This window comes from Borostomias antarcticus (assembly GCF_949987555.1).
Source record: "Borostomias antarcticus genome assembly, chromosome: 24".
NCBI classification, from domain to species: Eukaryota; Metazoa; Chordata; class Actinopteri; order Stomiiformes; family Stomiidae; genus Borostomias; species Borostomias antarcticus.
Window position 1 is genome coordinate 7,900,172 of NC_140257.1, and position 16,615 is coordinate 7,916,786.

The following is a 16,615-nucleotide window of genomic DNA, read 5'->3' on the forward strand; positions in this document are numbered from 1 at the left end:
ATCTAGATGTGCAGTACTAGCCTGAATGAGATTTTATGCTCCTCTCTGCAGTATAATCCTTATTGTTAACATGTTCAGTACCTTGAGCTGCGCCTGCACGTTCCTCAGCTGCTTCTGGGCCTCTGCTGCTTGGCGGTTAGCGTGGCTCAGCTGGATCTCCATCTCGTTCAGGTCTCCCTCCATCTTCTTCTTCATTCTCAGGGCGTCGTTCCTGCTGCGAACCTCAGAATCCAGGGTGCTCTGCATGGACTCAATCACCCTCTGGCTGTTCCTCTTGATCTGCTCCATCTCCTCATCCTTCTCTGCCAGCTTCCTGTCCACCTCACCCTTGACCTGGTTCAGCTCCAGCTGCACACGCAGGATCTTGGACTCCTCGTGCTCCAGTGTTCCCTGAATAAATGGAAGTAATCATTTTGTTATATAAGAATTTCCAAATGAAACTGTATCCTATTTTTCTTGTCAAATTTTAGTTGTACCTCAGCCTCCTCCAACGCAGTCTGGATCTCAGCCTTCTCCGTCTCCACCGTCTTCTTGGCCTTCTCCAGTTCATGGATGCTCTTGCCAGTCTCTCCGATCTGCTCGGTCAGGTCAGAGATCTCCTCTGTGATTTGAAACAGGAACATTTTACATGAACATAACTAATCCACAGAACATTTGAGTAATTAAATGAGAAACAGTTCTTTCCATTACTTTGGGTTGTTCGGTGGAAAACCCTGTACTAAAAGCATCATGCACTACATTTAGCTCACGTTGCAAGTTCTTGTTCTCTCTCTTCAGAGTCTCCAGCTGGTCAAGAGCCTCCTCGTAGGAGTTCTTCATCTTGAAGAGTTCTGTGCTGAGAGAACGAGCCTCCTTCTGAGCTCCCTCCAGCTCAGCCTGACCCTCCTCAAACTTCTGCTTCCACTCTGACAGAACCTACAGTAGGAGGAAGCATGTAAAGCAGCCTTTAACACTGATGCCAATGTAAGAATTACAGTTAGAAAATGCTACTGACTACAGTTGCCATTGAGGTAGGTATGAACCAACAGCACAATAGTAGGATGTGTCAAAATCATTCTAAACCCCTCAACCCTCCAACTGCTAATTCAGGTCCCTCTTCCATGCCATCCAATAAGGCATTCGAACCAATGATTGCCAATAAACTATCCTTTCACTTTATTGCAAATTAGTTGTGGTATAATCTTTTTCACCTTGTCAAAGTTCCTTTGCTTCTTGTCCAGGTTGGCGGCCAAGGCGTTGGCCCTCTCAACGTCAATCATGAGGTCTTCCACCTCTCCCTGCAGCCTCTGCTTGGTCTTCTCCAAAGAGGCACACTTGGAGTTGGTGGCCTCGATGGTCTCCTCAGCGTCCTGGAGACGCTGAGCCAGCTTCTTCCTGTTTGGAACAAAAGATGCATTATAAAGGTGCTCTATCCTGATGGAAAGTTGAGAAGGTTCATAAGTAGCCTGGCATTGGGGTTCTTAGCAACATACTTTCCCAAGGGGAAGACCTTCTGGTTCCATGGACTTACTTGGCCTCCTCCAGCTCCTCTGTCCTCTGGATGGCATCAGTCTCATACTTGGATCTCCACTGAGCCACCTCAGAGTTAGCCTTGGACATGCCGCGTTGCAGCTCTGCCTTGGCCTCCTGCTCCTCCTCAAACTGCTCCCTCAGCAGGTCACAGTCATGGCGTGCAGATTGGACACCGTGGGCCAGAGCATTCTTGGCCTGGGAGGGAAACAAAACAAGAGAGCGTTCTAGTTCTATTTACTGAAAACTACATACATGTATACTTTCAACTTTATATTTCATTGAGTCATCAGATCTTACATGACAAAGTCACAGACATATAGAAGCGGAGGAATTATGACAAACAAAACAAGACAACAAGAAAAAGACGTGGACTCAGTAAAAGAGAAACGTGTCTAATAGTCACATTAAGTCATTGACATAGTTGGTGAACCTGACTCCATAGTTCAACTTGTTTTGGAGCCTTACCTTGACCTCCTCCTCAACATGCCTCTTGAACTCCTCAATCTGCTGGGTGTAGGCCTGCTTGCCTCTGGTCAACTGGGACACCAAGGCTTCCTTCTCCTCCAGCTGGCGTCCAAACTCACCTGCAGGGAATGAATGGAGCTCTCGTCAGGCAAAGCACATCGCAGGTGTTTTCTAAAAGTGGACCATGCATCTGTATATGGATTATATGAATCATCAAAGATGTATTATAATTTAAATGTATTAATAATACATTGTCTCTTTTAGAAATGGTTACAAGGTGCACTTTTATGTGGACAACACAGTGCTTTACTCAGTTACCTGTTCAATGGAAGGAGAATTGTCTATTTTGCAGACAGCCTTTGACTCTATCCAGGGCTCACTCATTATTATTATTATTATTATTATTATCAATAATAATAATGATAATAATAATGATAAAGTAGATGCTGTACCTCTAAATTGTTGATTTTAAACCGATAAACAAAATTGGATTAGATGCTTGAGTTTGTTTTAGTTTAATTATACATGTTTTATCCCTATGCATTATTGTATATTGTTTTTGTGTTGTTTTTATGAGTGTATTTGTTTAGCTTTTTTATACTTGTTTGTGTAACTGTTCACTGATTGTTATAACCAGGGCAACATTGAATGAGAACCTGGTCTCAATGGGTTTCCCCTTGCTAAATAAAGGTTTGAATTGAAAATTTGTAATGAGATGCAATTCATCTTTGTTCTTGATTTATTGATTTTACCATTCTCAGTCAGGAGTCTGGCTCTCTGTGCGCTGATGTCATTGATCTGGCGAAGATTCTCATCATTCTTTGTCTTGATCTCGCTGAGTTGATCCTCAAGGGTGCGCGCCATCTTCTCTAGATTGCCCTGTGGGTCAAACACCATGTTTAGAGACATGATGAAGGGCATGCTTCAATGTGCAGTTCAGTCCTGTCACTTTCATTTTAACATAGGTAATTACATAAATTAAGGTCTCTTACTGAGGATGATGTGGACATTGATTCCCTACCATGTATTTGGAATACACCAGTTTGTCATGTTATGTAATTAAATACACATATACTGTATTTGCTATGAATAAGGAGTCTGGTTTGCATTGATAATAATCATTTGAGCTACAATAACATTTGCTTTTCACAAGCCTCCTCTTGGCACCCTACTATTATCTTCTATGTGGGAGAACACTGCAGATGTGCCTATTATTTCGGCTTGGTGCAGAGACTGCATGTAATAAATCTAAATATTGTATTATCACTGACCTTAGCTTTGGCAACTGCTTCCATGTTGGAGGAGAGGTCGTCAATCTCCATCTTGTACTCGCTCTTCTCTTTCTCCAGCTTCTGCTTGACGCGCTGCAGGTTGTCGATATGCTCACCCAGCTCTGCCACACTGTCAGCCTGCTTCTTCCTCAGGGCAGCAGCCGTGGACTCGTGTTGCAGGGTGGACTCCTCCAGATCACGTCTCAGTTTCTGGAACTCAGCCTCACGCTTCTTGTTCATCTCAATCTGAGTAGCAGTGGCGCCTCCTGCTTCCTCCAGCCTCTCGCTGATCTCCTCAAGTTCCCTGGACAGATCAGCCCTCTGCTTCTCCACCTTGGCCCTGGCAGCACGCTCAGCCTCGATCTCCTCCTCCAGCTCCTCAATACGAGCCTAAAGTAGAGATTAAATACTCATAAGTACTCTTCTAACGAATCATGGCTATCACAAAAAGTCCTTTAACACTTTCATTCTGGTCTTCAGTAGGAGACAGGGGGCAAATAAGGGTGAAGTCAACCCAAAGTCAAACCGTCTGAACGTCTCAGAAGCAAGGACAGCGCTATCAAATGTATGATTATTTTTTTAGGAATCAATGATAATGACTGTACTAGGGATCAATATTGTAACTACACTGCACCTGAAGTTCCTTGATCTTTTTCTGCAACTGGGCTCCCATAGACTGCTCATCCTCAATTTGACTGAGGAACTGGCTGATCTCAAAGTCCTTCCTATGGAGCACAAAGGAATCAATGACAAACATTTTGTTATTGTGAGGGCAGGGTACGACTTTTCACAACTAGGGTTCTACAATCATTTTGATGCCACATTGTGATATAATTTCTGAAAACATATAGTAAAGGCCAAGGGACAAAAATATGATCACAATAGGGCAGATTGCCAAAGAACTAGGGCTATTAAAGGAGTAGTAAAGGGAAAATGCATGTTTAGCCCTGTTTTAAGGTTACTTATGATCATATACAATGGTTCAGATCAAAACGTTGACAAAACTAGCACTTTTGAGAAAGTCTGATAATTGCTCTACCACCGTTTTGGTCATACAATGGATGTGGGTGGGCACCTTGAAGAATCATTCAAAAAACATGTTTAACTCTCAATTTTAAAGACAAGAAACTCACAGAGATGTTAGTTGGCGTTCTGACATATAATTCGCCATAAAGTAAGATTCTACTTCATCTGGAAAGGCTTTTTTAAATATTTAGCATAGAACTATTTAGTCGCAGCACATACGTGTGTAAACGTCCGCTTGAACTGATTCCGATTTGCGCAATGCCTTGAAGTAGTTCCGCTTCCTGAATCCCCTCTGCGGATTGATCTACATATCTACAATGGTCGCTTCAATACAAGTCAATGGATTTCATAAAATGATCAATAAAACCCTACAGGATTCATACTTTGCGGCGAATTTGATGTCAGAACACCAACGGACACCAATTACCCCCTCGGTGAGCTTCTTGTCTTTGAAATCGAGAGTTTAACATGTTTTTGAATGGTTTTTCACGGTGCCCCCCCACATCCATTGTATGACCTAAACGGTGGTAGAGCAATTATCAGACTTTCTCAAAAGTGCTAGTTTTGTCAACTTTTTGATCTGAACCATTGTATTTGATCATAAGTAACCTTAAAACAGGGCTAAACATGCATTTTCCCTTTACTACTCCTTTAATCGATTAATCAAGTTAATCATTATAACAGGCTGTGATTAATCATGATTAATCACAAGTTTAAAATACTAGCATTTACTAATACTAGTGTTTACTTGTATTTGGGGGTGGGGGTGAAATAGCCTACATGTGTGGTGTTAGAATAAAGAAATACATGACAAATTAGTAGCCTGACATTCAGATTCAGGGGCTGGAGCCCAGCTTGTTAGAGGAATCAGAGTTGCTTCGGAGGAAAGACATCACTGCAATATGTGCAAACAACTGGTTTTATCGAAACTTCCATCTGGAAGCCTCATGAAGCAAAAATCACCATGCTGAATGTGAACATCTGTTGAATGTCCAATATGAAATCCACGTTACCTCGGACCGTCATGTTATCTTAGCACAACTTGCTCAGCGAGGGTTTACACGAGTGTTTACCTGGCTGATTAGCCTACTGCATGTGAAATGCAGATTTGTCCGCGTTTCACATGGCTTTCATTAATTCAGCCAGGTAAACTGTAATTACGAGAGGAAGTGATGGTCAATTTTGGTAATATGATTAATTTGCGTGAATTGTTTTTAACGTGTTAAAGTTTCCAGATAATCGCGAGTTTTAACGTGTTAACGTTGACAGCTCTAAAGAACATGTTGACTGCTGCAGTACCTTTATTTTGGTTGCACACATTGATGTTTTTAAGAGTCTTGTAATCCAAAACTAAAGCCACATTCATTGTAATGATGGTTAGAATTCAAGTTAATTCAATCAGTCACAAATATCTCAAATGATCTCTGAAAAGTATTTGTACTTACTTCTTGATCTTCTCATCAGACTGCTGCTTGTCATTCTCCAGGTCCATGATGGATTCCTGGGCCAGTTTCAGGTCTCCCTCCAGCTTTCTCTTGCTTCTCTCTAGTTCCATACGGAGCTTCTTCTCTTGCTCCAGAGAACCTTCCAGCTGGAGAAAAAAAGACATGATTTTCACTCACCTTTGGTGATAACAAGTTAATATTGATAACATTCATGAGGATAACAATAATCTATTCAACAAAAGAGGCATACTTGAACTGCCCATAATGTGCAAGACATCGTATAACATGACTCACATCGTCGACTTGCTGTTCCAGCTTGGTCTTGGCCTTGGTCAGAGTGTTGACTTTGTCCTCCTCTGCCTGCAGGTCATCCAGTGTCTGCTGGTGGGCCTCTTGCAGGGCTTTCTTCTCCTTGCTCAACTTGGCAACGCTCTCGTCTTGGGCAGCCATCTCCTCAGTCAGGTTTTTAACCTGGACAAGACAAGAACGAAAGGAAATGATGGTCAGTTCATGATTTGGGAATGGAAGAGCTTAACTTCATTACTCTTTGTCTGTTTTTGAACGAACTACTGCTTTGCTATAGAAGAGATTTTGAGATGTTGAAACCTTGTTCTCAGTGGCGTGTTTTTCCTTCTCCACTTTGGCCAAGGTGAGCTCCAGATCATCGATGTCCTTCTTCAGCTCAGAGCACTCATCCTCCAGCTTCCTCTTCTTGGCCGTCAGCTCTGCGTTAATCTCCTCTTCATCCTCCAGCCTCTCGGTTATCTCTTTGACTTTGGCCTCCAGCTGGATCTTGCTCTTGATCAGACCTTCACATCTCTCCTCAGCATCAGTCAGATTCTCTGCTTCCTGGGAGGCAAAAAGAGTGGAGAAAGGATGTGTTCTTTTCTGTACAATATTGGTGTAGATTTTTGAAGGGGTGTGTTTGTGTACTGTAGCTCACTCACAGATGCAACTGCAAGAGCCAGATCGTTCTTCTCCTGCAGCATGGACACCATTTTCTCCTCCAGCTCCTTCTTGCGAGCTTCAGCTTTGGCAAGGTTGACTTTGCATTTCTCATAGTCCTCCTTCATGTTGGCCAGCTCCTTCTCTGTCTCAGCACTCTTCAGGAGAGGCTTGACCTTGTAGTACACTTTCATCCATGGCCAGTGCTTAACATTCATGAATGAGCGGATATTGTACTGGATGGAGTAGACGGACTCTCTGATCACAAGAAAGAGAGCGTGAATTTTAAGGTCAATACGCAATGGATCTGATGTGATGAATACAATCTATCCTCTGATACCGTTATGTACATATAATGTGTCTTTAGATATGTAAAATATTTCCATAAAAATTACCATCAAAGTTAGGTCATAACACCCAGGATGATATCATAACATAACCTGAGCATATTACAACTTATATTGGCACAAGTAGTAGTAGTAGTAGTAGTAGTAGTAGTAGTTGTACTTCATCCCATAGGGGAGAAATTGCACAAATAATTAGGGTTTGTGGTAAAACAAAGGTTAAAAAGGCATTAGTTCTCTCACCTCCTCTGCATCATCTTCACAAACTCCCTCCTCATCAGGTAACCGCGGGCGAGAGCCTGTGTCATGGTTACCAGAGTAGCAAGCTTCTCATCTCTCATCTCCTCAAGCATACCCAGCAGACCAGCTTTGAAGAACACCTGAGGCACAGGTAGAATATACAGCTGAAGTAAACAAGGTTAAAAGATACAATGAAATGGATGAACATTTAAATAACATTCTAGAGCTACCTAAGAGTGTCCTTTGAGACCCATAATTCACCGAACCATATATGTATCCTGCAGAGACGCTTTGGATAAAAGTGTCAGCTAAATGACTGTAATGTAATGTAATGAGACAATGCAGTGGAATTGTAATTGTTTATTTATGTATCTGTTTTTTTGATTATTTATTTGAATGGATGAACTGCAGGCTGAACATGAGAATTTACCAAAGACACACAAGTGTGTGCTGTTTATGTCTTTGAGTAAAATTGGACATCAATCTAGCATCTTACCTTGGTGTGTCCAAACTTGTACTGCTCATGGTCCACATCAATTGACCCAAGCAACTTCTCAGAAGCCTTCTTGTTGTCAATGAACTGGCCTTCAGGGATGACACTGGCATTAAGTACTTTGTATCTGCATAGGAAGAAATATTGAACATCGGTCAAGTTGGTTTTGAATGGTAATGCCTCTGGAAGTTGTTTTGATTTCCTTTTTTAAAAAGCCATTAGAGGTTTAGCAAAAAAAAGTATCATTATTTTTGCCTATAGTTGGGACCTCAACTAGCTCAGTTCTCATCTGGCTGTATCTTTGACAAATTGGCAACATTGGCTATACGAACTTGTTAATGCTAAACTCAGTAGCTATCCACACCAGCTACTGTAACAAATAAAGGTACTTTTGGATTAAATAATCTAAAGATACTCTGACCTACATTTTTAAAACTTGCATTTAAAAATTGCATTGCATACACAACTAAAACGCCAGGATATCATTCAAGGATATGGTGTACGTGTGTGTGTGTTTGTGTGTGTGTGTGTGTGTGTGTGTGTGTGTGTGTGTGTGTGTGTGTGTGTGAATGCAAACATGTATGTTTGAGTGTTTCTCCATTTCTAAATGTTCATATGTTTATATACTGTAATTGTGTGTGCATGTGTGTGTACCTCTGCTTGAAGTCACCATATAGGATTCTGCTGGGGAAGCCCTTTCTGCAGATCCTAATACCCTCCAGCACACCGTTACACCTCAGCTGGTGGATAACCAGGAAGTTCTCCATCAGACCTGGAAACAAAAGATAATGGTGATTTTTTCTAAATTATTTTTACCTCCGCCCCAGTGACAGTGCAGGGTGAGAGGTAATGTTTTTGGTGGCGTATGTGTCTGTCCGTCTTTTTGCAGGATTACGTAAAAACTACCAGACCAATTTTAATGAGTCTCAGTGGAAGGGTGTAGAATGGGCCACCTTAGAACTCAATCAAATTTGGAGCGCATCTGAAAAATGAGGCAGGTCCATTAGCCGCCCAAACACCGCCGGCCATTCATCAGCATTAATTTTTTTGGACCAGCATTTCGCAAAAGCTACCAGACTGATTTTCATGAAACTTGGTGGAGGGGTGTAGCATGGACCAACATATAACCCATTAAATTATGGAGCCCATATGAATCATGAGGCGGGTCCACAAGCTGTTTCCTGGGTTGTCTATTCACCTCCATTCATTTTTTCGACTAGGATTCTACTAAACCTTTTTTCATTCGGTGGAGGGGTGTAGCATGGACCAACTTCACCCATTACAGTTTAGAGCAGATCTGAATCACGAGGCTGGTCCATGAACCATTTCTTGGTTTGTTTGTTTGTTAGCAGGATTACTCAAAAACTACCATACCGATTTTCATGAAACTCTGTGAAAGGGTGAACCATGGACCAATTTAGAAGCTGCTAAATTATGGAGCTGATCCGAATCACGGAGCGGGTCCCCGAACCGCCTAAACACTGCTGGGCAAGCCATTGACTTCCATTCATTTTTTGGACAAGGTTTACGCAAAAACTACCAGACCGCTTTTCATGAATCCCAGTGGAGGGGTGTAGCATGGGCCGATTTAGAACCCATTCAATTTTGGAGTGGCCCGAATCACAGGGTGAGTCTACAAGCCACCCAAACATGGCTGGCCATTCACATACATTCATTTTTTGGATTTACTGTAGGGAGCGAAAAATTCCCCCTATCCATTGTTTATATGCATTCATGGGCGGAGGGCTGTGCTCTCTGAGCACCATTTCTAATTAGGAATTAAGATTACATTTAAATGACAGTTTAGAATTTAAATAACTTGTAAAATGTATTCATAATGTTTTACCTGGAGTCTTAGACTCGTTGGGGATCAGGCAACGCACAAAATGAGGGTGGGTGCTCCTCAAGTTGGTCATCAGCTTGCCCAAGTTCTCCTGTAAGGGTGTTCCAAAGACATTCAGATACCATTTATAATGGCATTGACAAGCTAGACTGTAACTAGACCTAATTAGCAATTTTACCATTGGTGTGAAAGTATTCATTCTGTATTAAGTATGGAAGTATGGAAAGTTTAGTAGTTCATTAGAAATAACCATTCGACACAATCATGGCATGAAGCATCACAAATGTACCTTGAAATTAGATAGAAAAGCTCACTCACTCTGAACTGAGAGGACACAGTCTGCATGGAACCTCCCTTCTTCTTGCCTCCTTTCTTTGTGGTGTCTAAAGTACATGATATGATAAATTATTTATATTTGAAACAATCAATTATGTGAATAATATATTAACACTAAAATGATGTTATCACATTCACCATGGCCATGTTTACACAGCGTAAAAAAAAAAATCATACACGACATTTTCACTCAGAACAGTTGAATCATCTATCTCTCACCTCAAAATGACCCTTGGGGAAAAAAGCTCATACATACTGTACATTTTGCATTAAGGGGATTGAAAATGTACAAACCTTCAGGTGGAGGAGCAACGTAGAGAACGGTCATCAGTTTTACTGAGGACTTCTGGTACAGCTGAACCGCAGAGTCGTTCAGGGGGTCCTTGTTCTTGTCCAGCCAGCCATTGATGTTGTAGTCCACTATACCGGCGTAGTGGACCAGGGAGAAGTGGGCCTCGGCTTTGGTCTTTGAAGGTTTAGGCTTCTCAAAGGCCTTAGATTTGCCAAGATGCTGATCGTACAGCTTGTTCTTGAAGGTAGTGTCTGAAGCCTTGGGGAACATGCACTCCTCTTCAAGGATGGAGAAAATGCCCATTGGCTGTGTAAGAAACACATTTTGATCAATCATGTGTCTGTTAACATACAAGAAACTATTACCACATTCACTAATACTAACTAATGACTCCTTGGGAATTCTATTAAATTCATCGCTTTTTAGCTGATGTGTAGTGATAGCCTTAGAACCAGTAGAGCATTACCTAAATGGTGCTTCACATGGTTGTGGATAATTTAATCTACAACCAAACAAATCATGGACATATCAAACTTCAAATCCAGCTAGAGATCATACAGTAGATTTACTTTGCGTACATACTATACAGTACAGTACGTCTGTCAGCAGGATTATGCAAAACTACTGCACCAATTTTAAACTCTGTGCAAGGGTGTAGAATGGGCCAACATAGAACCCATTCAATTTTGGAGGGGATCCGAATTATGGGGCGGATCCACGAGCCGGCCATTCACCTCCATTCATTCCTTAGACCAGGTTTAAACTAAAACTTCCAGAGTGACTTTCATGAAACTCGGTGGAGGGGTGTATCATGGGCCAATTTAGAACCCATTCAATTTTGCCGTGCACAGAGCCACAAAATGCACCCACTGTACTTGCAAAGACAAAACCATGTAGTTTTCACCTTCTCAATAAGCTCGATGCAGGCAGCCAAGTCCATGCCAAAGTCAATGAATGCCCAGACGATGCCCTCCTTCTTGTACTCCTCTTGCTCCAGGACGAACATGGTGTGGTTGAAGAACTGTTGCAGTTTCTCATTGGTGAAGTTGATGCACAGCTGTTCCATGCTGTTGAACTGTTGTTTCACAGAGTTTGAGAGAGAATATTTGTGGTTAGATATCGCTCCACATATTGGTTCTTTAAATTTACTGGAAATTGTAATTAATTAGGGTAGATTAGGCACTTTCTGTATACATGTATAACAAACAAAACCAAAATCTAGATCTATTCATATTAGAACAGGATTTGTTTTCCTAAATATCGTCAAAAACCCTGATATTTCCCATGGCAATACCAAACTCACGTTAAAGATCTCAAAACCAGCAATGTCGAGCACACCGATGAAGTAGTTCCTTGCTTGCTTGGTGTCCAACATCTGGTTGATGCGGATGACCATCCACAAGAACATCCTCTCATAGACGGACTTGGCCAGAGCGCTCACTGAATTATTCACCTGTGTAATGACAATGCCATGAGTTGGTTCCACTTTCTTACACTAATGTACTTTATCTTATAGTCTGCTTTTTGCCCTGTATTGATTCTAGAAGAGCTATGGGAAAAGGATAATTCCAGTTACAGTACTTTGTAAAAGCATATCTTGAGTATAAAGAAATAAGCACTACATAATGTTATTCCAGCAAATGTGTAGCTTTCAAGCTTGACATAAGCCTTACCTGAGGCACTGTCTGACCCTTGGTCACATACTCATTGCCGACCTTCACTCTGGGGTAGCACAGGGCTTTCAGCAAGTCAGCTGAGTTCAGACCCAGAAGGTAGCTGATTTTATCAGCCACTAGAGGGATCCAAATGATCACAATTCAATAATTAAGTACTGTATCAAGTACAACAATTTTTGAGATTTTTGAGGATTTTGGGACTGGAAGTGGGACTCACCCTCTGTGCCATCTGGCTCAGCCTGCTCCTCACGCTGCTTCTGCTTGAAGTGCATGTTGCCATGTTGCATGACAGCACCAGTCAGCTTGTAGATGCCATGCTTTTCGTCAAGGGTGAAGCCCAAGATGTCAATAGCATCCTGGAGGGGGAAGTTAATGTTTGATGTAAACAAGTAAGATACATTTAAATGTACCAGGTGGATGGACTTCATTACTCTGCATTTATGCTACCCATTTTATTTTCAATTGTATTATTTGTAACACTTTCAGTGACTCACATCTGTGGCATCCAGCTCCACGTTGTCATCGATACTGGCCACAGTGATCTGACCCTGGCTGATCATGGGGTAGTCATAGGGGTTGGTGGTGATGAGTGACATTTCTGTGGAGAAACAAGAATGAAAATCATTAATCACTCAGCTTTTATAAGACAACGTTGCATTGTTCCTTGCTGGATATGTGCCAGAGTGATCATGTGTTTGTGTGCTGATCCACCGGGCTTGAGGTCGGGCTTTGTCAATGGAGCATCTTTCTCATTGGATTTCTGATTTTGTTTGTATACAACACGGGTCTGGAGAACATGGCGGGAATACAAGCTCTCTACAAAACATATTATCATAACATCATGGGCTCTGTTAAAGGGGTGTGGCAATAGAGGAGATCTATGCAGCTGGACATCACTGCACACTTTTGTCAAAGCATTCATTTGTGTACTCATCATTTTGACTTTTGGCTCAAGTGCTGGATGATAGTCTTGTTTACACAGGCTTTCATTTATGATTGCATGTGCATCTCGTATAGGTACATCCCCATACTAATGTGTTTGAGTGAACCAGCTGAAAGGTGACAAAAGGTTCTGTGTATAACCCCGAAGGAAAAGCCGAGGCAAAACTAGAGGGTCCCAAATGTTGCAAAATAGACTAAAACTGTGATCTCTACACACTAGACAGTAATTAGCCTCTTCAGGCGTGATTCAAAGATCTTACTTACTAAAGCTCTACCTTACAATTTCCATAAGACACACTAGTTGGCACTGGTTCTTTGCACTCTGCTTTATCTTACCAACAATCTCAGGCTTGTGGTTGGTCATCATCTGGTAGAAGATGTGGTAGCCTCTCTCATCGGGCAGCTGGAAGCTCACTCTGGACTTCTCCAGCAGGTCTGAGACAGAGAGAGAAATGGAGGGATAGAGAGCAAGAGCAATTTGAATCTGAAGTAGAAAACCAACAGTCATGGCCATAACATCATAAGAATACATTAATGTTTTTGTTTACATTTAGGCCAACAATCTGCTCTAATATCCTTGTGTATTTAGTGAAGAACTGAGAAGCAATCCAAGCCAACTTACAAGTTTCAATGTCAGCACTGGCCAGTTTGCCGGTATTTTGGAAGTGAATCCTGATGAATTTACCCTAATGTACAGCATGGGGAAATACCAGCGGGTCAAGAAAATAAATACAATTGCCACAATAGCACACAATATTTACACTTTAATATACAACATTTTGGCAATTACAGTAATACTATGGTACTGCTGGTAGTATGTTATACTACATTATACAGTATACTGTAGCATAATAATAGGGAGTGTATTAGAAAGAGCACATGTCACAATTTATAAACTTGTCCCATTAAACTTACAAAGCGAGACGAGTTGTCGTTCCTCACTGTCTTGGCATTACCGTAAGCCTCCAGCAGAGGGTTAGCTGCAATGATCTGATCCTCAAGGGAACCCTGAGAGAGAAAAACACTGTCAGTAACTAGACAGGCCAAGGACAGGCTTACATTCTGGGAGGGAGTTGCACGGGTAGATGGGGGACACATTTGTGCACAGCATAATACTACTGTACCACAGTAACATTCAAATTAAGGGATTAGGTGATGTGCTCAAGGGCACAATGGGCTAGTGACACCATGAACTTTCCAGCAGCCATAAAATGACCCACAGTATTCTCTGACAAACGAATGGCCTTTTAGTAGCTGCCTCTCTTTTATAACTGCAGGGCGACTGCCACCCCAGAAATTCTAAGGACTTGCCTTAAATTTGCCAGTCTCCTTCTTCTTTTCACCCCCAGATACAGCGATGGTGGCAAAGTACTGGATGACACGCTTGGTGTTGACAGTCTTTCCAGCACCGGATTCTCCACTGGTTTATGGAATAGAAATGTGGTTTATTTTAGTCTACACGGTAGACTGGTTTTCAAATCAAAGTATTGACAATCAACTCAATATAGGAATTGTAAGTGCATTTGATTCTGTTCTACAAACTGTTAGTAGCCTAAGTTCTAACGAACTAAATTATTGTCGATTGAAAATTTAATGTTAAACGTACGTGATCAGGATAGACTGGTTCTCCTTGTCTGCAAGTAAAGAAAAATGCAAGAAGTCATAAAGCGCATCATAAGGTATATACATCATACCATCTATCAACCTCCATCCATCTATATCCATCCATCCACCCATCAATCCATCCATCAATAATTGTTCGTACCAGTCAACATGTTCTGGAAGGCGTTGTCAGAGACAGAGAAGATGTGGGGTGGAGCCTCCATACGCTTCTTCCCTCTGTAGGCGTTGACCACTTCCATGTCGTACACAGGGAGCCACTTGTAGGGGTTCACCGTGGCACAGAAGAGCCCAGAGTAGGTCTGCATCAGAAGGGATTGAAACAACATACAGTATTAGACACATATGGAGCATGCAGTATAATATATGAAAAGATATATAGGCAGCATACAGTATAGATATAAGAATGCAATTATGGGATATATTTGTGCAGGTGTATGTCATGTGTCTTTCTTACGTAGATCATCCATGCTGCATAACGCTCTTTGAGGTTATACAGGACAGAAGCTTCATTGAGGTAGGTCATCATGGCCATGTCCTCAATCTTGTCAAACTTAGGGGGGTTCATTTCGAAGATCTCCTCATCTTTGACGGTTTTTACCTTGAATTGAGAAGTATGCGTAAAGCCTCTATATGAATAAATGCTACAGGTTGTGACTAAATATTATTTATTGGTAAAACTCAATGTTGTTTCAGAATGTTATATTTATTTGAACTGGTTCAACTGTGATAGTAGCCTACAGGTAACTGGTGCTCTTTAGAGTGTTATGTACAGTCAAGTGTACTGCTACATGCATTGGCGATTTTATAGGGGGGGCAGGGGGGGCAAAAAAAAACTTTTTTTTTCTTTTTTTTTTTTTTACTAATTAACACAATTATTAAATACATAATTGTGGTTTGTACCAGTTTGTGTTAGATCATCATTAATTTTAAAAGTGTATTTATTACTTAAACTAGGCTACCTTTAAAAATATATATATATTCATAATCCACTAATGGCACAACTCAAATGAGATCTGACTGTACTGCTCAGTGCTCAACAAGCTACAACTAGCCAACCTGCTCACAATGGCAAAAAAGAGCTATAAAAACAATTTACCACTTCTTCTTAAAATAAAATAAAATCTGGCAATGCTAATGAAGAAGCTACCACTCGAAATGACACCGCAGCAGGTGCAATCGAATGCAGAAGTGCTCCAGAGGCTATCGGAGCTAGCACTAGCACTAGCAACATCACCATCGGCGAGGAAGCTAGCACCAGCAGGCAGTGTCAGTGTGATGTTGTGATGTTGGGTATGGCCTAGTGCTCGGTCATAAAGTCATATTGACATGCTTGTGGTGTCTAGATGAAGTTTGATGCGTTGTACATATTGAATTGTCATACGGATTTCTTATTAGCATACTGTTCACAACTGGTATTCTTTGTAAATAGATGGGACGAGACGGCAGAACTGTTTTGTTTTTTTCTCACGTCAAAATGTTGCCCCCCCTAATCTCAGAGGGTAAAATCGCCTATGGCTACATGAATGCTGCTATACAGACACACTTGGCCACATCCACTAAACATGTTCATTCTGTACAACTGCAAACCAACTGAACATTCCTCAGTTTAAAGACTTACCTGCTTACTGAGTTCCATTTCCACATCACACTTCCCAGCATCCCTCTTAATAATGAGAGCCTTGAGGAACAGCTCTACCTTGTCGGTCACATAGCAGGCATTCTTAGCATCAAATGGCCTGCTCTGAGCCTCAATCCTCTCCCTCTCACTCTTACGAAGGAAAATGGCGGCCTTCCCATACTGGGCCATCTCGGCGTCCGTACTCATGGTGGCGGTTTACTGGATGTAGAAACATATATTTTTGGAGGTTCATATTTTGCCTTTAATGGCACATGTTACAGACAAGTTGACACATTTGTCACATTCAAAATGATTTAATGTTGGCTTTTCAAACTGTGTAGAGATGTTTCTTTTTTTTTTAAGTCAAAAGCCAAATAATATTATTATTAAACTCGAAGGATAATATGGCACACAACAAAATCACAGAGGCCATGAAGATGCCAGGTTGTAATAAATTTGACTAGACCTGGAGTAAACTAGACCTGGAATTAACATAATATATACTTATATAGTTAACATACAATCCTGTCCATTGGCTTTAGAT

The 16,615-nt window shown here is 41.4% G+C and overlaps 1 pseudogene across 1 annotated transcript; it reads right to left on the minus strand.

The window, feature by feature from the left end:
* Positions 1 to 197: 197 nt before the first annotated feature.
* Positions 198 to 16,278, minus strand: LOC311325113 (myosin heavy chain, fast skeletal muscle-like; annotated as a pseudogene). The gene is made up of 32 exons: positions 16,072 to 16,278; positions 14,908 to 15,051; positions 14,596 to 14,752; positions 14,437 to 14,464; positions 14,142 to 14,250; positions 13,746 to 13,838; positions 13,453 to 13,516; positions 13,167 to 13,265; positions 12,383 to 12,486; positions 12,106 to 12,244; positions 11,886 to 12,004; positions 11,516 to 11,665; positions 11,117 to 11,287; positions 10,215 to 10,518; positions 9,903 to 9,967; positions 9,588 to 9,675; positions 8,396 to 8,513; positions 7,745 to 7,868; positions 7,252 to 7,388; positions 6,667 to 6,922; positions 6,326 to 6,568; positions 6,014 to 6,190; positions 5,720 to 5,865; positions 3,883 to 3,973; positions 3,249 to 3,638; positions 2,730 to 2,856; positions 1,978 to 2,096; positions 1,511 to 1,707; positions 1,191 to 1,374; positions 750 to 915; positions 477 to 601; positions 198 to 390 (listed from the first exon to the last, which is right to left on the minus strand). The product of its transcript is annotated as a myosin heavy chain, fast skeletal muscle-like (transcript).
* Between the last annotated feature and the right edge of the window lie 337 nt (positions 16,279 to 16,615).